The sequence below is a fragment of the Sus scrofa genome, chromosome 1 (assembly GCF_054392235.1).
Source record: "Sus scrofa isolate SSC_HxYL_T2T_F1_AM1 chromosome 1, Sscrofa_HxYL_maternal_Yorkshire_Landrace_v2.0, whole genome shotgun sequence".
NCBI lineage: Eukaryota > Metazoa > Chordata > Mammalia > Artiodactyla > Suidae > Sus > Sus scrofa.
Window position 1 is genome coordinate 67,206,642 of NC_139383.1, and position 25,220 is coordinate 67,231,861.

The 25,220-nt window shown below is 40.8% G+C and overlaps 1 protein-coding gene across 4 annotated transcripts in view; it reads right to left on the bottom strand.

Annotated features, from left to right (window-relative positions):
* Positions 1-25,220, bottom strand: part of LOC146406133 (uncharacterized) — a 196,805-nt gene that overhangs the window by 55,105 nt on the left and 116,480 nt on the right. For all 4 annotated transcript variants that reach the window (XR_014806456.1, XR_014806454.1, XR_014806453.1 and 1 more), the window contains one exon: positions 21,908-21,997. The gene's annotated coding sequence lies outside the window, so the exon portion shown is untranslated. The remainder of the gene's footprint in view (positions 1-21,907; positions 21,998-25,220) is intronic.

A 25,220-nucleotide genomic window follows, 5' to 3' on the forward strand; every position in this document is an offset into this window, starting at 1 on the left:
TGATGACTTTTGAGTACATAGCTCAGTGACAATAAGAACATTCACAGTGTTGTGAAACCATCCCCACCATTCCTCTGCAGAACTTTATCTCATACTCTAAATTGAAACTCTCTGTATCCATTAAACAATAATTCTCTGTTTCCCCCTCCTCCAAAGCCCTGGCACCACCATTCTACTTTCTGTCTCTGTGAATCTGACTGCTCTGGACACCTCATATAAGTAGACTCACAATATTTTTCTTTTAGGTTCCCCTGGGTTGCAGCATGCCTCAGAGTCCCTTCCTTGTTAAGGCTGAATAATACCCCATTGTATTATATATACCTTTTATTTTATTGTCTTTTTAGGGCTGAACTGTGGCAGACGGAAGTTTCCAGGCTAGGGGGCAAATCTGAGCATAGCCACCAGCTATGCCACAGCCACAGCAACACCAGATCTGAGCCGCGTCTGCGACCTACACTGCTGGATCCTTAACCTACTGAGCGAGGCCAGGGATCAAACCTGCGTCCTCATGGAGACTCATCAGGTTTGCTTCCACTGAGCCACAACAGGAAATCCTATACCACATTTGGTTTATCTATTCATCCATCAGTGGATACTCAGTTTGCTTATAGTTTTGCTATTGTGAATAACTAACACTAATATGTATATGTGTATACAAATATCTTTTTCAAATCCCCGCTTCCAATTCTTTCGGGTCTATACCCAAAAGTGGACATGCTGGATCCATGGGAATTCTATTTTTAATTTTTGAAGAACCATCACACTGTTTTCTGTAGTGACTGTACCATTTAACTCTCTCACCAGCAGTGTATAAGGGTTCCAATTTCTCCACAAGCTTGTCAACACTTATTTTCTGTATTTTTAGTAGTAGCCATCCATCCGCATGGGTGTGAAGACCCCTACCTAGTATTTTGTAACATTTTTCTTATCAGAGCCATTTCCCTTCTTGTAAGCCACCTCATACATGCATGCTTCAACATCCCTTCCTTTTTCTCTTGATTAATCCTTGGTCGTTCACAGGATAACACTGAGCTGTCTACTGGAACCAAGTCAAAGTCCAGCCCACTGGAGCTTTCGGGAGTCATCTGGGGAAGACGACTCTTCTGTGGGTGAACAAAGGCAAAAGAACATGACTTTCATTCTCGTACTGATGAGGGCCACATCAGGCTCTGTAAGGTTTAACTAAAGCCAAAGGAAACTGAGATTCTAAAACACGCTTATCCTCAAACTGATGGGAAATATCACATTAAATCTTCAGTATTCACTGTCATTAAGCTTAACAAGAAAGAGGTAAATCGAGACATTTTAGAAACTAAACAGATATTTAAAAAGCAAACGAACAAAACGGAGTTCCCGTCGTGGCGCAGAGGAAACAAAACTGACTAGGAACCATGAGGTTTCCGGTTCTATCCCTGGCCTTGCTCAGTGGGTTAAGGATCTGGCATTGCCGTGAGCTGTGGTGTAGGTTGCAGACATGGCTCGAATCTGGCGTTGCTGTAGTTCTGGCCTAGGCTGGTGGCAACAGCTCTGATTAGACCCTAGCCTGGGAACTCCATATGCCATGGGTGCAGCCCTCAAAAAAGACAAAAAGACAAAACAACAAAACAACAACAAAAAAAACTGTTGATTAGAAGATGTATATACTTCTTTTTTTTTAGGGCCACACCTGTGGCATATGGAAGTGCCCAGGCTAGGGGTCAAATTGGAGCTGCAGCTGCCCACCTATGCCACAGCCCTGGCAACACTGGATCCAAGCCTCATCTGCAGCCTATGCAAAAGCTTGGGGCAATGCAGGATCCTTAACCCACTGAACAAAGCCAGAAATCAAACCCGAATCCTCATGGATACAAGTTGGGTTCTTAACCCGCTGAGCCACAAAGGGAACTCCTATATATACTTTAGATGATGTTCAGGTTTAATGGCTGTGTTTATCAAGTTGCTTATCTTTAGCCCTTATGTTGTTTTCTTTCCGTGGTGAAACAATCACACATTCCCAAACGAACTAATGAACATTGGCAAATTTCTTTTTTGCCTGTGATCATTCTCTCTTCTCAGTTCACTCTGCAAACCAGCATATTACACAACCAGTGACAAGCAAGAATTTTGTCCTCTAATGCTTTCTATCTTAAATGATTATAATTGTTATCATCCAGAGTCATGCAGCTGGTTCTTCCTGGAGGAATATTTATGACATCACTTAAAGCTTCAAATTAATAATACTACAAAAGAGCAGAATCATGTCAGAGGCATTAACCAGCAACACTGCAATAAGGGTTTTATCGCACTAACCTGTCTTACATTTATGAGATACATAATATTCTTTAATTCTGCTTAATGTTTTTGGTGAACATGTGATTAATGAGATGGGCTTATACTGCAGTTTCAAAGTATGTTGCTTCTTGGATATAATCACCGATGATTGAAATAATTAATCTTGTAGCATCATTATACCCCATGCCACTGTAGCTTAGGATGTATCCTATCCCAAAGATTGGTCTTTTATTTACGAAATCTCACCAGTGGTAAAGTGATGGGTGCGATTCCATCCATAATAAATATGATGACTTCATTGTTTCATGTACTGCCATATTTAAATGGAGTTGCGGAGAGAGGACAAGATGGCGGAGGAGTAGGGGGACACGCTCGCCCTCTCCCACAAACACAACAAAAAAAGCACATCTACAGAAGAAATGACTCGCACAGAACAACAACCAATCGCTGGCAGAGGAACCTAAACTCCAATAACGGCAAGAAGTTCGTGACATTATTGGGCAGAACGGGAGAAAAGAGGAGAGTGAGAGAAGGTGAATCCGAGCGGGACGGGCGCTCCCGAAAGGGAACTGCGGAGGAGAAAGGGATCCCGCACCCTGGAAAGTCTCCTACCGGGGGAAAGATCAAACGAACCGGAGGAATCTCCAGATGCAGAGAAGAGTGTAGCAGTAAGTCGGAGTACGGAAAAAAGATCAAGAACCCAACGGACCATCTGAACTACGGGCACAGTCAGCAAAAATTGAGACGCCTGGGTGGGGGCTGGGCACCGAATCCTCGGCTCCAGAGGTTAGTCCCCGGGAAAGGGCCGGGGGACGCCTGGGTGGGGGCTGGGCACCGAGACCTCAGCTCTGAAGGTTGGTCCCCGAGAGGGGGCCGGGGGACGCCTGGGTTGGGGCTGGGCACCGAGACCTCGCCTCCGAAGGTTAGTCCCCAAGAAAGGGCCGGGGGACGCCTGGTGGGGGGGGCTGGGCACCGAGACCTCAGCTCCAGAGATTAGTCCCCGGGCTAGGGGGGCGGGGAAGAGCGGAAACTGCTTGGGAGGTCTCTAAACCATTTGACGGGGCAGAGACTGCCTGGGAGACTAGAAAACAAAGCTGTCGCAGAGGAAGGGAGCAATACTCTAGGGGCGGGGAAGTGGAAAGCCGCCTCAGAGGGAACCTGGGAGAAGAGCCTGGTCTGCGCCCGTGCTGGGGAGGGGAGAGAAGAAGGGGTGGGTCCCCATAGAATACCCCCCACGCCACAGCAAGCTTACAGGCCCGCTAGCTAGCAGAAAGCTGTGCTTCCCAGTGCATTCCCTCCCCCCACCCCCGCCACCCCCTATGCTCTCGCCGAACCTGGGGCTGCCTGCCATCCAGGAGGGCTGGCCTCAACAATTGCCTGAAGCCTACCACCGCAGGGGCTCTCCCTGCACAGGCCTGCTTGCCCTTTGGAGGGGCTACACTTCCACAGAGCAGCACCAAACACCACCAGCCCCCTAGAAAAGGCCTGCAGCCCAGAAAAGCTAGAACAAGCCTAGCCAGGCCGTGAATAGATCGACCTAATTCTCCCACGGTTTTTCTGAGACGGGCTCCCCCGGGGAGGAGCCTCTTGAGTCTCCAAGGGCCTTGCTACACGCCCAAGACCCCAGGGGGTGCTAAGACCTAGTGGACCAGCTGCATAGGACTGCCAGCTCCAGGCAGGACCCCCTGCAGCCCAGAAAAGCTGCAACAAGCCTGGCCGAATCGGGAAAAGATCTCAGACGGTCTTTCTGAGTCGGGCTGTCCTGGGGAGGAGCCTCTTGAGTCTCCAAGGGCCCTGCTACCCGCCCAAGACCCCAAGGGGTGCTGAGACCTAGTGGACCAGCTGCATAGGACTGCCAGCTCCAGTCAGGACCCCCTGCAGCCCAGAAAAGCTGCAACAAGCCTGGCCGAATTGGGAAAAGATCTCAGACGGTCTTTCTGAGTCGGGCTGTCCTGGGGAGGAGCCTCTTGAGTCTCCAAGGGCCCTGCTACCCGCCCAAGACCCCAGGGGGTGCTGAGACCTAGTGGACCAGCTGCATAGGACTGCCAGCTCCAGGCAGGACCCCCTGCAGCCCAGAAAAGCTGCAACAAGCCTGGCCGAATCGGGAAAAGATCTCAGACGGTCTTTCTGAGTCGGGCTGTCCTGGGGAGGAGCCTCTTGAGTCTCCAAGGGCCCTGCTACCCGCCCAAGACCCCAGGGGGTGCTGAGACCTAGTGGACCAGCTGCATAGGACTGCCAGCTCCAGGCAGGACCCCCTGCAGCCCAGAAAAGCTGCAACAAGCCTGGCCGAATCGGGAAAAGATCTCAGACGGTCTTTCTGAGTCGGGCTGTCCTGGGGAGGAGCCTCTTGAGTCTCCAAGGGCCCTGCTACCCGCCCAAGACCCCAAGGGGTGCTGAGACCTAGTGGACCAGCTGCATAGGACTGCCAGCTCCAGTCAGGACCCCCTGCAGCCCAGAAAAGCTGCAACAAGCCTGGCCGAATCGGGAAAAGATCTCAGACGGTCTTTCTGAGTCGGGCTGTCCTGGGGAGGAGCCTCTTGAGTCTCCAAGGGCCCTGCTACCCGCCCAAGACCCCAGGGGGTGCTGAGACCTAGTGGACCAGCTGCATAGGACTGCCAGCTCCAGGCAGGACCCCCTGCAGCCCAGAAAAGCTGCAACAAGCCTGGCCGAATCGGGAAAAGATCTCAGACGGTCTTTCTGAGTCGGGCTGTCCTGGGGAGGAGCCTCTTGAGTCTCCAAGGGCCCTGCTACCCGCCCAAGACCCCAAGGGGTGCTGAGACCTAGTGGACCAGCTGCATAGGACTGCCAGCTCCAGGCAGGACCCCCTGCAGCCCAGAAAAGCTGCAACAAGCCTGGCCGAATTGGGAAAAGATCTCAGACGGTCTTTCTGAGTCGGGCTGTTCTGGGGAGGAGCCTCTTGAGTCTCCAAAGGCCCTGCTACCCGCCCAAGACCCCAAGGGGTGCTGAGACCTAGTGGACCAGCTGCATAGGACTGCCAGCTCCAGGCAGGACCCCCTGCAGCCCAGAAAAGCTGCAACAAGCCTGGCCGAATCGGGAAAAGATCTCAGACGGTCTTTCTGAGTCGGGCTGCCCTGGGGAGGAGCCTCTTGAGTCTCCAAGGGCCCTGCTACCCGCCCAAGACCCCAGGGGGTGCTGAGAACCAAGTGAAATCTGCTACCATCGTGGGGTGGACCTCCCAGTCCTGTCTGCCCTCAGGAAGTCCTCCTTTGCTTCAAAGAAACACTGTTAGTCCCATCAACACTCCAGAAAAGCCACACTGCCTCAAAAAAAGATTGACCAACAACGACAGCCCTCAGGAAATATTCCAGGGCAGTGACAAGGCAAACACTACCCGATAACGGAGAGTACAACTCCCTCAGGAGAAAGAAGACAACAAGCAAGATGAAGAAGCTGAGAAACCACCCCCAGTCAAACCAACAGGAGAACTCACCTAAAACAGTCAACAATGAAACTGATCTCTGCAGTCTGACAGACCTGGAGTTCAAAAGAGAAATAGTGAAAATACTGAAGGAATTAAGAGAAGATATGAACAGCAATGCAGATACCCTCAGAAAGGAGCTAGAAAATATAAGGAGGAGCCAAGAAAAACTAGAACATTCATTTGCAGAGATGCAAACTGAACTAGGGGCAGTAAAAACCAGAATGAATAATGCAGAAGAACGAATCAGTGATATGGAAGATAGAATAATGGAAATCACTCAATCTGGTCAACAGACAGAAAACCGAATCAAAAAACTGGAAAGCAATATAAGAGACCTATGGGATAATATAAAACGGGCCAATCTACGCATAATAGGAATTCCAGAAGGAGTAGAAAAAGATAAAGGAATGGAAAATATATTTGAAGAAATTATCGCTGGAAACTTCCCAAATCTAAAGGATACTGGATTCAAGATACAAGAAGCACAGAGGGCCCCAAACAAACTGAACCCAAACAGACCCACACCAAGACACATCATAATAAAAATGGCAAAAGTTAGTGATAAAGAGAGGATCCTAAAGGCAGCAAGAGAAAAACAGAATGTTACCTACAAGGGAACCCCCATAAGAATATCAGCTGATTTCTCTACAGAAACACTACAGGCCAGGAGGGAATGGCAAGAGATATTTAAAGTGCTCAAAGGAAAAAATATGCAACCTAGAATACTTTATCCAGCAAGAATATCATTTAAAATAGAAGGGGAAATAAAAATTTTTCCCAACAAACAAAAACTTAAAGAATACAGCAACACAAAACCCAGGTTAAAGGAAATATTGAAAGGGCTTCTCTAAACCAAAAAGAAAGGAAGGAAAGGGAAGAAAAAAGAAAAGAAAAAAAAAAAAAAGAAGAAGAAGAAGAAGAGGAAGAACTAGGACTGAGGAAGATACAATCAGAGAGCAGTCACTCAAATAAGCCAGCATACAGATTTAATCATGAACATGCTTCAAACAAAATAAAATTAAAAAGAAAAAAATAAAAGAGTCATCAAAACCATAAAATGTGGGCAAGGGATGTTAGGAGGTAAATAATCCTTTTTGTTTGTATGTATGTCTCTCTTCTTAATTTTAATATAATAATGAAGTGTTTGAACTTACAGGACCATCAGGCTAAAACACACAATTATGGGAAGGGGTTAGCATACTTAAAAAACAGGGCAACCACAAGCCAAAACCAAATATTGCATTTGCAAAAAATGAAAAAAAAAAAATACACTCAAGCAGATAATAACAGGAGACCATCCAACCAAAAAAAAAAAGAAAAAAAAAAAAGAAGAATGGAGAACCATAGAATCAACTGGAACACGAGGATCAAATGGCAATAAATAATCATCTATCAATTATCACCTTAAATGTCAATGGACTGAATGCCCCAATCAAAAGACACAGAGTGGCTGAGTGGATAAAACGGCAAAAACCTTCAATATGCTGCCTACAAGAAACTCACCTTAGGACAAAAGATACATATAGATTGAAAGTGAAAGGCTGGGGAAAAGTATTTCATGCCAATAGACATGACAGAAAAGCAGGAGTTGCAACGCTCATATCAGACAAAATAGACTTTAAAACAAAAGACATAAAGAAAGACAAAGAAGGACACTATTTAATGATTAAGGGATCCATCCAAGGAGAGGATGTTACTATCATCAACATATATGCCCCAAACATAGGAGCACCCAGATACATACAACAAATATTAACAGACATAAAGGGAGATATTGATGAGAATACAATCATAGTAGGAGACCTAAATACCCCCCTCACATCAATGGACAGATCCTCTAGACAGAAAACCAATAAAGCAACAGAGATCCTAAAGGAAACAATAGAAAAGTTAGACTTAATTGATATCTTCAGGACACTACATCCAAAAAAATCAGAATACACATTCTTCTCAAATGCTCATGGAACATTCTCAAGAATCGACCACATATTGGGACATAAAGCGAATCTCAATAAATTTAGGAGCATAGAAATTATCTCAAGTATCTTCTCTGACCACAATGCCATGAAATTAGAAATCAACCATGGGAAAAGGAAAGAGAAAAAACCTACTCCATGGAGACTAAACAACATGCTACTAAAAAACCAATGGGTCAATGAGGAAATCAAGAAGGAAATTAAAAACTATCTTGAAACAAATGATAATGAAGACACAACCTCTCAAAATCTATGGGATGCTGCGAAAGCAGTGCTCAGAGGGAAATTTATAGCAATCCAGGCCTTTCTCAAAAAAGAAGAAAGATCCCAAATTGACAACTTAACCCTCCACCTAAATGAATTAGAAAAAGAAGAACAAAGAAGTCCTAAAGTCAGCAGAAGGAAGGAAATTGTAAAGATCAAAGAAGAAATCAATAAAATAGAGACTCAAAAAACAATAGAGAAAATTAATAAAACCAAGAGCTGGTTCTTTGAAAAGGTGAACAAAATTGATAAACCCCTGGCCAGACTCACTAAAAAGAGGAGAGAAAGAACCCAAATCACCAAAATTATAAATGAAAAAGGAGAAATCACAACGGATACAGCAGAAATTCAAAAAACCATAAGAGAATACTATGAACAACTATATGGCAATAAGTTTGACAATCTGGAAGAAATGGACAATTTTCTAGAATCTTACAGCCTGCCAAAACTGAATCAAGCAGAAGCAGACCAACTGAACAGACCAATCACTAGAAATGAAATTGAAGAGGTCATAAAATCACTCCCTACAAATAAAAGCCCAGGACCAGATGGCTTCACAGGTGAATTCTATCAAACATATAAAGAGGAATTGGTGCCCATCCTCCTTAAACTCTTTCAAAAGGTTGAAGAAGAAGGAATACTCCCAAAGACATTCTATGAGGCCACCATCACCCTCATTCCAAAACCAGGCAGAGATACCACCAAAAAAGAAAACTATCGCCCAATATCATTGATGAATATAGATGCAAAACTTCTCAACAAAATCTTAGCCAACCGAATCCAACAACATATCAAAAAAATTATACACCATGACCAGGTTGGGTTCATCCCAGGTTCACAAGGATGGTTCAACATACGCAAATCAATCAACATCATACACCACATTAACAAGAAAAAAGTCAAAAATCATATGATCATCTCAATAGATGCAGAAAAAGCATTTGACAAAGTTCAACATCCATTCATGATCAAGACCCTCGCCAAAGTGGGTATAGAGGGAACATTCCTGAATATAATCAAAGCCATTTATGATAAACCCACAGCAAATATAATCCTCAATGGGGAAAAACTGAAAGCCTTCTCACTCAAATCTGGAACAAGACAGGGATGCCCACTCTCACCACTGCTCTTCAACATAGTTTTGGAAGTCTTAGCCACAGCAATTAGACAAACAAAAGAAATCAAAGGCATCCATATAGGAAGAGAAGAGATCAAACTGTCACTGTATGCAGATGACATGATTCTATACCTAGAAAACCCTAAGGACTCAACCCCAAAACTCCTTGAACTGATTAATAAATTCAGCAAAGTGGCAGGATATAAGATTAACATTCAGAAGTCAGTTGCATTTCTGTATACCAGCAATGAAGCATTAGAAAAGGAATACAAAAATACGATACCTTTTAAAATTGTACCTCACAAAATCAAATACCTCGGAATACACCTAACCAAAGAGGTAAAGGACCTATATGCCGAGAACTATAAAACCTTAATCAAAGAAATCAAAGAAGATGTAAAAAAATGGAAAGATATTCCATGTTCCTGGATTGGAAAAATCAATATTGTGAAAATGGCCATCCTACCCAAAGCAATCTACAGATTCAATGCAATCCCTATCAAATTACCCATGACATTTTTCACAGAACTAGAACAAACAATCCAAACATTTATATGGAACAACAAAAGACCCAGAATCGCCAAAGCAATCCTGAGAAACAAAAACCAAGCAGGAGGCATAACTCTCCCAGACTTCAAGAAATACTACAAAGCCACAGTCATCAAAACAGTGTGGTACTGGTATCAAAACAGACAGACAGACCAATGGAACAGAATAGAGAATCTGGAAATTAACCCTGACACCTATGGTCAATTAATCTTTGACAAGGGAGGCAAGAACATCAAATGGGAAAAGGAAACTCTATTCAGCAAGCATTGCTGGGAAACCTGGACAGCTGCATGCAAAGCAATGAAACTAGAACACACCCTCACACCATGCACAAAAATAAACTCAAAATGGCTGAAAGACTTAAATATACGACAGGACACCATCAAACTCCTAGAAGAAAACATAGGCAAAACACTCTCTGACATCAACATCATGAATATTTTCTCAGGTCAGTCTCCCAAAGCAATAGAAATTAGAGCAAAAATAAACCCATGGGACCTCATCAAACTGAAAAGCTTTTGCACAGCAAAGGAAACCCAAAAGAAAACAAAAAGACAACTTACAGAATGGGAGAAAATAGTTTCAAATGATGCAACTGACAAGGGCTTAATCTCTAGAATATACAAGCAACTTATACAACTCAACAGCAAAAAAACCAATCAATCAATGGAAAAATGGGCAAAAGACCTGAATAGACATTTCTCCAAAGAAGATATACAGATGGCCAACAAACACATGAAAAAATGCTCAACATCGCTGATTATAAGAGAAATGCAAATCAAAACTACCATGAGATACCACCTCACACCAGTCAGAATGGCCATCATTCATAAATCCACAAATAACAAGTGCTGGAGGGGCTGTGGAGAAAAGGGAACCCTCCTGCACTGCTGGTGGGAATGTAAACTGGTACAGCCACTATGGAGAACAGTTTGGAGATACCTTAGAAATCTATACATAGAACTTCCATATGACCCTGCAATCCCACTCTTGGGCATCTATCCGGACAAAGCTCTACTTAAAAGAGACACGTGCACCCGCATGTTCATTGCAGCACTATTCACAATAGCCAGGACATGGAAACAATCCAAATGTCCATCGACAGAGGATTGGATTCGGAAGATGTGGTATATATACACGATGGAATACTACTCAGCCATAAAAAAGGATGACATCATGCCATTTGCAGCAACATGGATGGAACTAGAGAATCTCATACTGAGTGAAATGAGCCAGAAAGACAAAGACAAATACCATATGACATCACTTATAACTGGAATCTAATATCCAGCACAAATGAACATCTCCTCAGAAAAGAAAATCAATCATGGACTTGGAGAAGAGACTTGTGGTTGCCTGATGGGAGGGGGAGGGAGTGGGAGGGATCGGGAGCTTGGGCTTATCAGTCACAACGTAGAATAGATTTATAAGGAGATCCCGCTGAATAGCATTGAGAACTATGTCTAGATACTCATGTTGCAACAGAAGAAATGGTGGGGGAAAAACTGTAATTGCAATGTATACATGTAAGGATAACCTGACCCCCTTGCTGTACAGTGGGAAAATAAAATTAAAAAAAAAAAAAAAAAAAAAAAAAGAAAAAAAAAAAAAAAAAAAAAAAAAAAATAAATGGAGTTAAGCTCTTCAACTGCATATTGCTAGCTTCCTATATGTTATACTTTGGTAGGCACTCAAAAAAGGTATTTTAAAACATAGAACAGAGCTGGTCAAACAAGACAACACCACAAAGGAGTGGGTCTGAAAGGACTGCCATTGCTGTGATCATTGACTATTCAAATGAAACAATAGTTCTCATAGAAATGTCATTTGGTGTTCTTGATGGCACTGGACTAGGCGTTTGGGTTCAAAAACTAACATAGGAAGGTTTACAAACTGAAACCCACCAAATGCAGCTCAAGTGGGAAAAATCTGCCTATAGACCCCCTAGTGCCGAAACACGCAACTTTGAGGAACCAGGCGTTTAAGCCTCAGGCACATCAACCTTAGTTCACCTTAAAGTCTTGGCACTGACAGGGCTCCATCAGATATTATATTCCCTGCCTGCGCTCCTTTGATACTGATTGACAGCCTCTCCCCTCCCGGCCCCCAGCTCGGCGGGCCAGGCCGCCTGTTTTGTCAGCTGCCGCCTGCCTCACCTCACCAAGGCACGGCTGCCACTCTGCCTCCCAGCCCGGGGAGACCTTTCCAGTCTGCAAATAACACTGGAGAATTCAGACTAATCGGTTCAGCTTCCCTGAGGCTAAGGGGAAAAAAGGGTTTCTTTAAAGGAAAAGGATTAAGAAAGTGAGCAAAGGCTTGCCTGGTCTCCACTTAGGGAATCAGAAAGAGCACAGTCAATTGAATAAATGATTCACCTAATCATAGGGAAAACGGGGTAGGAGGAAAGCTCTGCTTTGTGGCTTCTTACTCCTGTGAGGTAGATTATGGAATCATCCAACAGTAACATGTTCTGAAGATTTAGGAAGTGGAGGATATTTCTTCCCTCTTCCACATCCTGTGTCATGTAATTGGTTCCCTCCCTCCCTCTCTATCTCTTTTTTTTTGAAAGTGCACGTTGTTAGCAACGATCCTTTGCACTACGCATATGGTGATTGCATGTGCACGTAAACACACACACAAGATGTATCTTATTGCTTACCCATTTTGAGATTGAATTAGTTAAGATAATAGGCTACCTTCAAACACAAATGCAAATTGGGACGACATCTCTGGTTTTGATTAAAAAAAAAAACTCACCCACCATTAGATTCTATCATTAAAGAGCTCTATATATCCAAATCGGGACTGCATTTGCTAAACTTTTATTGGAGAAATACTAGTGGCTATTCTGGCATTCTCTGTGGTTGCCATTTTCGATATTTATCTGAGTTTTCCTGTAAGTCCTCCAGGCAATGTTTTTTTTTTTTTTTTTTCTGGACTTCCCAAGCCCTCTTCTTTCCAAATGATACCTGCCTGGAAATTAGATGTCCCAGTGCAACTGCTTTCTAATTGTAATTTAATTTGAATCTCACTTAAGGAGGCATTTTCTCTGGTAGGGGAGAAATCTTCAAGGAAAAAAAAATACCTTCAGATCTTGATTTGTATAACTAACCTTTTGCACTTGGCGGGTCATTAGATCTCACTAGTTTGTAATGCAATCAGACTCAGCATTCTGCTCTTAAGGGCTGCTCGGTAATTTGCTTGTTAATATATTAGCACATAGCATTGATCAAATGGCTAATCCAATCACACGCTTATTATTGATCCCTTATTGATTACCCAGCCCAGTGATCACTTTTGTTGGGTTCAGTCAATAGCAGATGCCAAGTAGCCTTTCACACACCTAATTAGCTTATGAAATAAACCAAACATTTTGCTTGGCCCTGAAGGCAAAGATCAATGGGAAGCTTTGGGGCTGAATTCAGATGATTTTTTTCATCAACTTTTCTTCTTCTCTTCTGTAGCCACTCAAGTTCACATTAACACACTCTCTCCGGTTTGAAGACATCTGAAAAGCAGCTGCCATGTCTGAGGCACTGAAGCAGCTGTAAGCCATAAATCACCAGGGTGAGGGATTCTGGGTTGCACATTGGCATGTGGTCTGTCAGGCCAGAAAAATAGAGACGTAAAAGAGCCAAAGGTCAGAGGTATGTGGAATTTAGAAGCCTGAACTTGTGCTATATTTCATGCAAAGAAACCTTGGCATTGGTAGTTCTTTCCAAATGCTCTTTCACTTTACCTCGCTGATATGGAACTTGATTAGATCTTTCCTCATCCCAGTAGGCTAACTCTAGCTTCCTGCTACCCACTCTGCTACTATTAATTTGATCTTGCGCCTCCACACCATCATGAAGAGAACCTGTCTCTTCCAGGGAAATTGGGCTAAATAACAACATTCTAGTTCCATCAGAACACTCTGATCCTTCTGAAACAATTTCGCTACCTTCAACTTTACAATGAAAGCGATATTTGGTGCTTATCACATGACTCTAATAAGTTTCCATGTCCATGAGCCCAACCCTGTTCCTCACTTTCCCTACCCCCTAGGCTGGACCTCATCATAGAGACATTTGTCCAGAGGTCTGACCTGTTTATTGATTCAGAGCAGGAAAGTGAATACAATGGCTTTCCTGAAAACTACCAATAGCTACACAGTTAATTTTCAGAGCAAACTATGGGTAATGACACCCAGCAATGGGAAGCTCCAAGTTCCAAAACACAACACCAGGCTGGTGGAGTGTGACCGAACTCTACCAGCAAAAGTAAAGGATAGATGGAACTGAAGCGTTATTCCAAAATCAATCCCAGAACGTTCCTGCCCAAATGGCCAATTTTAGAATAGAGAATTCCACAAATGTCTTGAAATTTAAAAAGAAAAGCAATTTTCCAGAAACCACAGTTGACCTATATACTCATGGCAAAATTTCTTATGGATTTAGGAGAAAATGGATTTAAGGCCAAAAATCAATCAGTCAGTCAAAGAAACCCACAAACATGGTGGGAAAGACTAACTGTTCTTGTTCTTATCAGGGCATATGAACACAAGTAATCTTTCCTTAGGAATCACCTAGACAACTTCACCAACTTCTCACCTTGCCTTTGGAGATAAGAACTATGCATACAATAAAAATCTAAGTGATTGTTTCCTTGTTTTTACAGGGTTTTTAAAAATTTTATTCTCCCAAGAGCTTTTTATTTAGAATTGTCTTATTTGGGCTCCTTAGCTTTTTTGGTTGTTTCCATATTAAACAAAGAAGTTATCAAAATCAGTGATATATACAGAATGATTACTTCACATTTAAAAGAATTTATGCTCATTTACTTTCTTTTGTAGAACCCATTTATTTATTTGTAAATTAAGATGTAGATTAAAAAGATAAATTTATCCAAAGTGGCATGACTTAGCAGAGTTGAGCTAAAACACAGATTCCTATTTCCGGGAGAGATCATGGGATCAAAACCATCTCCTTCCATTAACAGACTGTAAAACTAATCTGAAGCGAATTGAAGTTTGTGATGTAGCTGGTGGGCCACCCACACTCCTTTTCTGGACTCTTTTCCCCTCCTGGGTTCTCACTCCCAAGTCTTTACCGCTATCTCTAAGTAAGGAACCAGGTGAATAGATAGTATTGCTTAAGCTCTAGATGAACTGGCTAGCTGGATTCAGATTGCCACACTGCTATCTACTCTGTCATTTACTATGATCTTGGTGATTATTTAACTTTTCTTTACCTCAGTTTTATTGTCTGCAGAAGGGAGCTAACTGTAGACTCTATTTCATAAGGTTTTCATGAGAATTAAATGAATCAGTACATATAAAAGGTCATAAGACAGTGCCTGGCACGTGGTAAACACCAGAAATGCTGTCTCTTCTGACAATCGTTAACTGCCTAAAAAGGATCCCTTCTGATATTTCTCCAACCCCTCAAGTTACCAACTTCAGGGCTCCTCAAGATAGATATCCCCACCCAGTACCACCCACTGGATTTTAAATTATCCAACAGTTACTCTCAGAAACCACCTTAAGCAGTAGGATACAGAAGAAAGAATTCTAATAAATTTCTTTGCAGGTAAGGAAAGATGACCTACAACAGCTCAACATGTCACCCTTTCCAGGGTTATGTGTATTACCATATGGTAGCACTTACATGTGGAATCTAAAATACGGCACAAATGAACCTATCTACAAAACAGAAATAGACTCACAGACATAGAGAACAGACTTGTGGTTGCCAAGGGGGAGGGAACGGAGTGAGATGGATGGGAAATTTAGGGTTGGTAGATGCAAACTATTACTTTTAGAATGCATAAACAATGAGGTCCTACTCTACACCATAGGGAACTATATCTAATCTCTTGGAATATATATAGCGACTGGGTCACTATACTGTATAGCAGAAATTGACATGACACTGTAAATCAAATATAATAAAAATAAAATAAGATTTTTAAAAAGTAAGTGGCTCAGAGGCAATAGTGAAGTCCCTTCACATTTCCAATTTTAACTACGGATTCAACTCTGCAATGCTTAGTCTCAAACCTGACTACTGTTAGGGTCAAATTTGCTATCAGTGTAGTGGGTGGGAAGGTGGGGAGCTGTGTGAGAACTGCTGAGTGAATAAGCAGACCAGATTGCCTTGCGTATCTTAATGATGTGCCCCCATGAAAGATGGCCAACTACTAGGGGCATTGCTGGAGTGAAGAGGAAGTAATGGATGTAAGAAAGTGATGGATTTTCACTCCTCCAAAAATGGTCTCATGGGGAGATTGCTGTACTTGGCTTGGTCTGGGACAAGCAAGTGGAAAAGATAGTCTTGAGAGCTCACCACTGAAATATTACTCCTTTTTTTTTTTTTTTTTTTTTTTTTTTTGCTTTTTAGGGCTGCACCCACAGCACATGGAAGTTCCCAGTCTAGGGGTCTAATCAGAGCTACAGCTGCCAGCAGACACCAGAGCCACAGCAACATGGAATCCGAGCCGAATCTGTGACCTACACCACAACTCATGGCAACACCAGATCCTTAACCCACTGAGCAAGGTCAGGGAGTAACCTGTGTCCTCATGGATACTGGTCGGGTTCATTACCTCTGAGCCACGATGGGAACTCCTGAGGTATTACTCTTTAAATGAGCCAGGGATGGGTTTATACCTAGTTTTTCACACTGAAATCAAAATGGACATTAGCAAGTCAGATATGATTATTAATCTTATTATCAATTTAGTCAGTATAAAACTAAAAGGCATAAATTATGTAATATCTTTCTGTGAGAATCTATAAAAATAGAACAGGTATAGCTACAAAGTGCCTGAAAGAAGGGTTTCTAGTATTTGCCCCTGTGCTATAACTCTATGCTTCTGCCATTTCAAGGTTTTATTTTTCCAGGTTTTCCTTGACTGACCTAGTGCACACTCTCTCTTACAAATATCTACATTTAATCACTCATCACTGGCCATAAGTAAATGTAAGGGTGTTTCCTCTCACAAATTAATCACAACTTGCTTACCACTGGAAATAGCTGCTGATCCTTTGGTTAACTATATATTATTTCCCTCATGTAAATAACATTCCCATTGGCCATAAACTCCTAGAATATAAGAACTGCCAATTATATATGAAAATATCAGCAAAATTTAGTGAACTTATCAGAGCTAGAAGCATGCTAAAATCCTGTTTTTCTGACTTGATATCATCAAATGTGCTGGGAGTTCTCTATTGTTCTTTAAAAAATTAAATAAATATATAGGATTTTTGCTATCATTTCTAAATTGGGGTTCCTTTTTTACAAATATAATTACCGAAATTTGGAGTTCCGGACATGGCACAGGGGAAATGAATCCAACAAGGAACCATGAGGTTTTGGGCTTGATCCCTGGCCTTGCTCAGTGGGTTAATGATACGGTGTTGCTGTGAGCTGTGGTGTAGGTTGCTGATGTGGCTCGGATCTGGTGTTGCTGTGGCTGTGGCATAGGCCAGCAGCTATAGCTCCAATTAGCCCTGTAGCCTGGGAATCTCCATATGCCAGGGAAGCAGCCCTAAAGAAAGAAAAAAAAAATTACCCAAATTTTTAATTTGGTTAGTTTTAAATGTAGGTAATCACTTAAATGCACTCAGAGAAATCAATGGGCTTCACAAGATTGCACATTTAAAAAATATGAATAAATAGTTTTAATCTTGGTGCCCAAAATTATTATATTTTGTGTAAATATTTCTTTTAAAATGACATAACTCACCTATGTGAAATATATATATATATATATATATATATTTATATACGGATAATTGTAGCATTGATAAAAAAAGAATAATTATAAGAATGTATAAAATATACATGGATACTAGCTGTCAAATGATAACTAAGAGTATGAATGTCTTTCTTTTCCATAAATGTAAATTAAAAGTGAGTCAAGAGGTCTATGTGTATATTAACAAATACAAAATGTTTTAATGACCAGTTTGATTTTTTTAGGAGAGAAGAAGGTGTTGTTTTGTTCTATTATTAAAGAACTAACTTTAGAGGTTAAATGATGGAAGATTTTTTAAACTATTAATTAAAACATAAATAAACAATGAAATGCTTCAAAAGTTAAATGTAAAACATATTTGTTCATTTTAGTGAAGTCAAAATTGTAAGCAATATGTCATTGTACACTTAATAAGCAAACACTTTTAAAGCAATAAAAACTGGTTTAAGTGGGCAAAACATAAACTTGATGTTGACATGAATCAACTCTTTGATCAAATCGCAGACTTCTACCAATCAATGCAATTCAAACACACTTCCTAAATGTATTCATTCATGACTTATAACCTTGTTTTAGTGCACAACTTAGATATAACATGCTAATGAGGAGTTAACCTGTAAATTCTAGGTTCCTGCTGTGGTACTGTATTAAATTAAATATGCTTTAAATTTTTCAGAATGAGGTAAAGAATGTTCTTAAAATCAGGCCGGAAACAAACCTCTATCCTTACATAGCATTTGCCTTTAAAGAGCACACATTTTAACCAAGAAGGAGGCGACACATAACATCAGATTTGCCAGAACAAAAGTTCATAAAAGTGACACATGATCTGGTGGCACTTTCTGGAAAAGTGATTTGGCAGTGAGGTCAGAGTGTTTAATGTAGGGGCCCTGGATGGTGACCTTTGCGCACCGACCTTCCACCATGGAGAGGATGGCCAAAGAGAAGGACCAGAGACTGAACAAACAAGCTCTTTCCTCTGTCTCTTCATCATGCCCATGTAGGACAAAGAAGGGAGGGAAGAAGGAAGGGAGGGACAAACAGGCAGTCTAATTAGGTGCAAACTTTTTTCCACTTCAGTGTAGAAAGCCATTAAAGAAATGAGGCAGATTATTCAAGGTTCTTGTTAATCCAAAATAGAAATTTATGATTCATATTCTTGAGTCATCCAGCCAGTTGGTCTTATGTTTCCATATGCATTCATCAAACTTAACCAAGTTATTTTTGCTCTCTATAAAATAACTTACATCTGTTAAATTACACAAAACATTTTATGTGCCCCCCCAATACAGAACCAGCCGGCTGAAGTAGTTTTCCCTCCACTACAACTAAACTCTCTCTTCAAAAGAAAGAAGCAACGGCAAGAAAATGATTTGATTTATGTGATATTTATCTGAAGGAAAGCAATTTTCAAAGTATGTGTTGAGGTCAGCAAACACTAAAGAAGAAGAAGTTGAGCTATTGTTGCCTAAGACTTACACCTGCACTCTGCCAACGGTTATGCTAAGACATTGACACGAATTAACTTATTTAGTCCTCAGAACAACCCTTTGAGGTAGTTATTATTCTTTGTATAGATGAAAAGACTGAGCGTCATAGAAAATAAAAAACTTGCTCAAGATCAAACAGTACCTAAAGAAACTGGGATTTGAACCCAAGTAAAAAAGGACCCAGAGAGGATGAGTGGAAGGTCCACCAGCTGCCATTTTGCACAATTCTGTCCCGGGACCGCATTCAGATAGAGAACTTGGATCCTGAGTGCATGTCAGCCATCAATAATTGGGTAACATTCCATTTGCTGTGTTTACAAATCATCTTTTAATGGTTGTTCTAAGACTTAACCAAAAGGACTTTCGCATTAAATCTAAATTAATCAGAATATTGGCTCAATCAGGAGGTCTTCTTCCTCAACCATCCCTTCTAAAGAAAACTTGGTTGCTTTAGAACTCAAGAGAACAATAGGAGAAGAAAGAATACTTACCAGAAGTACAATACTTTAAAAGAAGGGAAAAGTTTCAGCAGCTGGGATATAATTATCTTAGCTAAAATGTAACTGCCACATAGCATCCCTCTACACAAAATGCTTTGTAAATACAAGTGCTGATAACTCTGGGCAGAAGAAAATCACACTGCCATCTTTTGCTCCTGCACAGTGCTGGGACCGAAATTCTATGCCAGCTTTCATAACAAGGGGTGCCACTCTGATACCTTCTGTTACATGGAAGTCATTATTTATTAAATTGATTTACTGATTTATTAAATCAAAAGTTGAAATCGGGGCGTTCCCGTCATGGTGCAGCGGAAACGAATCTGACTAGGAATCATGAGGTTGCAGGTTTGATCCCTGGCCTTGCTCAGTGGGTCAAGGATCCAGTGTTGCCATGAGCTGTGGTGTAGGTCACAGACCCCGCTTGGATCTGGCGTTGCTGTGGTTGTGGTGTAGGCCGGTGGCTACAGCTCCGATTGGAGCCCTAGCCTGGGAGCTTCCATATGTCACAGGTGCAGCCCTAAAAAAAAGACAAAGGAAAAAAAAAGTTGAAATCAGGGCACAAAACAGTTTGTCCTTTCTGAAACAAAAGATCAAAGACAGCAATAAATTGAGGATAGGAATAAGAAGGGGGATGGGAGAACAAGACTGGCTGGGATCACTATCATAGATTTTCCTATCTTAAATAAAATGTCTGCATCTTTTACCACAGCTATTACAATGTGTAAAAGACCAAGGGCTGGGAAGTCGATTCTTGCTCAGTGAATGAGATGCAGCCCCCAGTCACCGTCAAAGTGGGGCATCTGCAGGCACTGAGGTGGGGCAGGGAGAGCCAACCGCTGTTTTGAGATACTTCTTGCAATGCTGCCCTGACTCCAGCTGGCCCCTCTGGGGCCGTCAGCAGGGTCTGGCTGACTAAGATAGGGCAAATTTCATGCTGGCTTGAATCTAATACCTCTGTTTCCATTGCATTTTTGTCCTTACAAAGAGATTTGTGCAAAAAACCTAGAATAAGATTTCAGAGTTTTAGGGGGAGGGTAAGGGTTTGCCTACAAGTTGTCAGAGGAACATAAAACCAAAAACACAAGCCTTGGCCTCATTTTGAGTAATTTCAGAAGAAAAATAAGCCCTTTCGGAAATGTCTGCTCCTAACAGAAGTGGTTGCGAGATGGTGATAGAGGTTTGCCCTACATATTGAAAGCAGGCAAACCTGAATTTGTGTCGCTTTTCTGCTAGTTAGTACTTGTGTAATCTGGGAAAAACCACTTAATTTCTTTTCTTTTTTTCTTTCTTTTTCTTTTTTTGTCTTTTGTCTTTTTAGGGCTGCACCCTTGGCATATGGAGGTTCCCAAGCTAGGGGTCGAATCAGAGCTGTAGCTGCTGGCCTGTGCCACAGCCACAGCAACGTGGGATCTGAGCCATATCTGTGACCTACACCACGGCTCACTGCAATGCCAGATCCTTAACCCACTGAGCAAGGCCAGGGATCGAACCCATGTCCTCATGGATACTAATCAGGATTGTTAACCACTGAGCCACAACGGAAACTCCAAAAGCCGCTTAATTTCTGTAGTCCTTGATTTTCCCACATTACAGTGGGCATTAACAGATGGCTTACTTCATAGGAGAAGGATAAACTAAAAGACAAAAATTATGGAGGACGTGTTCTGCAGCGCCCACCAGGTAGTAAGTGTTCAATAAATGCCAAACAGGATTTGCAATTTGGACGAACTTCATGAAGATTCCAAAGGATTTTCTCCCGTTTTTCTCCCTCCCTCCTGCTTCTGTCGCTCTCACCTACTCTAGCTCTATTCTTTGCCACCATATTTTTAAAAATCAATCCCAATATACATCACGAAATGATGCACAAGTGATTCTGGGAAGCGAACATGGTAATCTCAACAGAATTGGCATGTTTATTGGGGAAGCACAAGACTAAAAAGATGAGATTTGAGGAAAAGATGTGATGGAATTTGAATTCTTATTGGATCAAGCCATTTCAAGTGTGTTCACAAGACACCGTCAGAGTGACTTAGGAAAAAAAAGTAAAGACAGATTTAAGGGAATACACAATATGTGCCATTCACAAAAAAAAAAAAATTTTTTTTTTCACTATGGGACATCTTAAATGATTCCATGAAGAGATTTTTGGATTTTTACATTGAATTATTACTACTAGTTTCCAAGATAAAAGAGAGAAGGGGTGAAAGTATAATTTTTCTATAAAGTGAAAATGAATGCAAATTAAAGAGTTAAATTCTTAGGTTAGGAAATGTGCTTGGCTTCAAAATGGTTGTGTGATTCACTCATATGCCCATATTTATTTAATGAAATGTAACATGCTACTAAAACATTGCTTTCCACCAATACTTTATGCCAGAGTCTAAGAAAAGCTGAGGATTAATAGCAGAAGAAAAACAGCTCTGTCTGGCTGAATAAACATTGCACAAACACTGAACTCTGTGTGGGATCATTAGTTTTTTCATCATACTATTTCCAGAATTGAAAAATCACAAATCCCTCTCCAGCTTAGTTCTTTTATGCAACAAAAGCATTACCCAGACCAGCTAAGATGTATTCTTCAGGATTCTGACATCTCTGGAATGCCAAACAGGTTCAGTAGACATCAAATACAGATTTTCTCTTTCCTGTGGAAAGAGTGGAAAAGACTTTATGTGAGGAAACTGTCCCATGATTCACTGTTATTTTAATTTAATCTGAGTGTGTTTCAATTTACATATAGACTGGAATGCAGTCTCAGAAGGGAAAAAAAAATCTATTTTGAGTAAATCAACATTTGGAGGAAATAAAATTGACCATTTTAAAAAGTGATGCACATTTTAAAGCTCTATGTGCATTTGAGAAAAGTCAGCATCAATATAATGTAAGATTGGCATTATTTAAAAATGAACTATCCATAAAAACATTATGAGTACACTGATTAGAAAGGTTTTACAGCCTTCTGAAATTTTGAAAGACTTATTGTCTTTAATATGCCATAGTTTTTAACCAGACAAGCATATTCTTCTGGAAGATATCCCTTCAGTAGAATATAAATTAACCACAGACACGTGAAATGGCTGGAGCTGGTAAGAATCGGAGAGAGCTGGATGACATTCGAAATTAAATGAATAAAATATGGTGAACTTTTATCAACAAATATTTAAGCATCAAATTATTTTTATTTTAACCTTGAAAGAGGAGAATATAATTGATGAGTAATGTTTGTTTATCTGTGTCTTAACTACAGTTGTTTAGGCTTAACCTGATTGACTTGTAAGAATGACTATAACATTATGATTTTCCTGCACCTATTCAAGATGCAATTGTAGTCACTTTGCTTAGAAGTTTAATTCAAATCCTGATTAATTACTTCAGTCCCCTTGAGAAGTCATTAAGTGGCTGTATTTAATTTAACCTCTAGCACAATTTATGTTGATGAACCTTAAGCACAAGTCAGGAGAAGCCTTACAATTAAGAATTGTACAATTAAGAATTTAGGACCCAGATCTGTGCAAGGAGATTTACGGGGTTTATTTTTGGTTTTGTCTTTTTCCCACAAGATCTGAAGTCACTTCTTGCACAGATTAATTTAGTGTCTACTTCCCCAAATCATACCTGAGGGGCACCTTCCCAATGTCTCCCCTGGGATTCCTTTTATGTCTGAAATTTCATCATCAAAACTCTTTTTCTTTTTCTGTATTTGCAGATGACTTGATTGTCTATGTAGGAAATCCTTTAAAAATTACCAAAAATGTACTAAAACTAATAAGTAAAATGTAGTAAGTTCACATGATCCAGGGTCAATATTAAAATCAATTGTATTTCTACATATGAGCAATGAGTCATTGGAAATTGGAATAAGGAAACAATGCTGTCAATAATGACATCAGAAGATATGAACTACTCAGGAAGTATTTTTTTAAAATTGTGTACAAGGTAGGTATACTGAAAAACTGCCAAATATTGCTAAAAGACGTTAGATAAGAACTAAATAATGGAGAGGTATACTATATTCATGTATTGGAAGCTCAAAATTGTCAAAATGTCATTTCTTCCTATATTGATGTACGAATTCAATGCATTTTAAATCAAACACCTTACAGGTTTTTCTTGTAAAAAAAAATGACAAACTGATTTTACAATTTATATGGAAATCCAAAAAACTTAGCCTAAATGACTTTCAGACGAGGGTGAGACAAAGCTGAAGAACTTCCATTATCTGATTTCAAGAATGACTTCAGTAAGCAAGCAAAAGTAGTTTTGGCATAAGTATAAACATATAGGTCAGTAGAACAGAATAGAGAATCCAGAAATAAATCCAAACCAATTTGGTAAATGAGTTTGCAACAAAAATATCAAGGTAATTCAATGGGGAAATAATAACATTTTCAAAGATGGTTCTGGGACAACTGGATATTTATACTAAAAAATAAATAGGAGTTCCCGTGTGGCACAGTGGTTAACAAACCCGACTAGGAACCATGAAGTTGTGGGTTCGATCCCTGGCTTCACTCAGTGGATTGGGTATCTGGCGTTGCCGTGAGCTGTGGCGTAGGCCAGTGGCTACAGCTCTGATTAGACCCTAGCCTGGGAACCTCAATGTGCTGCGGGCGCAGCCCTAGAAAAGACCAAAATAAATAAATAAATAAATAAATAAATAAATAAATAAATCCCTGGAGTTCCCACTGTGGTTCATTGGGTTAAGGACCCAACATAGTGTCTGTGGGGATGCAGGTTCAATTCCTGGCCTCACTCAGTAGGCAAAGAATCTTGAGTTGCAACATATGTTGCAGATGTAACTCAGATCCCAAATTGCTAAGGCTGTGGTATAGGCTGGTGGATGCAGTTCCAATTCAACCCCTAGCCTCGGAACCTCCATATGCCACAGGTGCGGCCTAAAAAGACAAAAAAAAAAAAAAAAAAAAAAAAAAGAATGAATGGGAGTTTCTGTCATGGCTCAGCAGTTAACGACTCCAACTAGCATGCATGAGGACTTTGGTTCGATCCCTGGTCTCGCTCAGTGGGTTAAGGATCCGGCATTGCTGTGAGCTGTGGTGTAGGCCATGGACATGGCTCAGATCCCAAGTTGCTATGGCTCTGGCATAGGCTAGCGGCTATAGTTCGAACTGGACCCCTAGCCTGGGAACCTCCATATGCCACAGGTGCACCCCTAAAAAGACCAAAAAATAAAAAAGAATTAATGAATAAATAAATAAATCATATCGGGAATGAAAATTATTTCAAAATATTTGAGCAAAACTCTAAGACTTCTAGAAGAAAGTACAGAAAAAAGTATCTTTGTGACTTTGGGTTAGGCAAATATTTCTTAGCACACAAAAAGTATGAATAAAAAAAATAAGCGATAGGTTAGGCTTTATTAATACTAAAATTTTCTGCTCTTCAAAAGACACCGCTAAGAAAATGAAAAAGCAGGCCACAGACCAGGAGAAAATATTTGCAAAGCATATGTCTGATAAAGAATTTCTGTTCGGAATATATAAATACTCTTTCAATTAGACAAGAAAACATTCTGACTATTTTAGTGAGCAAAAGATTCAAACAGACCCAGGAACAGAGATATTAATGGTTATAAAAAAATAAGTGAAAAGAAACTCAACATCATTAGTCACTGGGGAAATGCAAATTAAACCAGAACGGAATACCACTATAAACCTATTAGAATAGCTAAATTTTAATAATAAAAAGACCAAGATCTGACAAGAATGCAGAGTAACTGGAAATTTAATATAAAATTGGTGGTGGGAATATAAAATGATAAGGCTGCTCTAGAAGATAGTTTGGTATTTCTTATAGAGTTAAGCATATGCTTACCTTGATAACCATCCATTTTGCTCCTAAGTATTTATT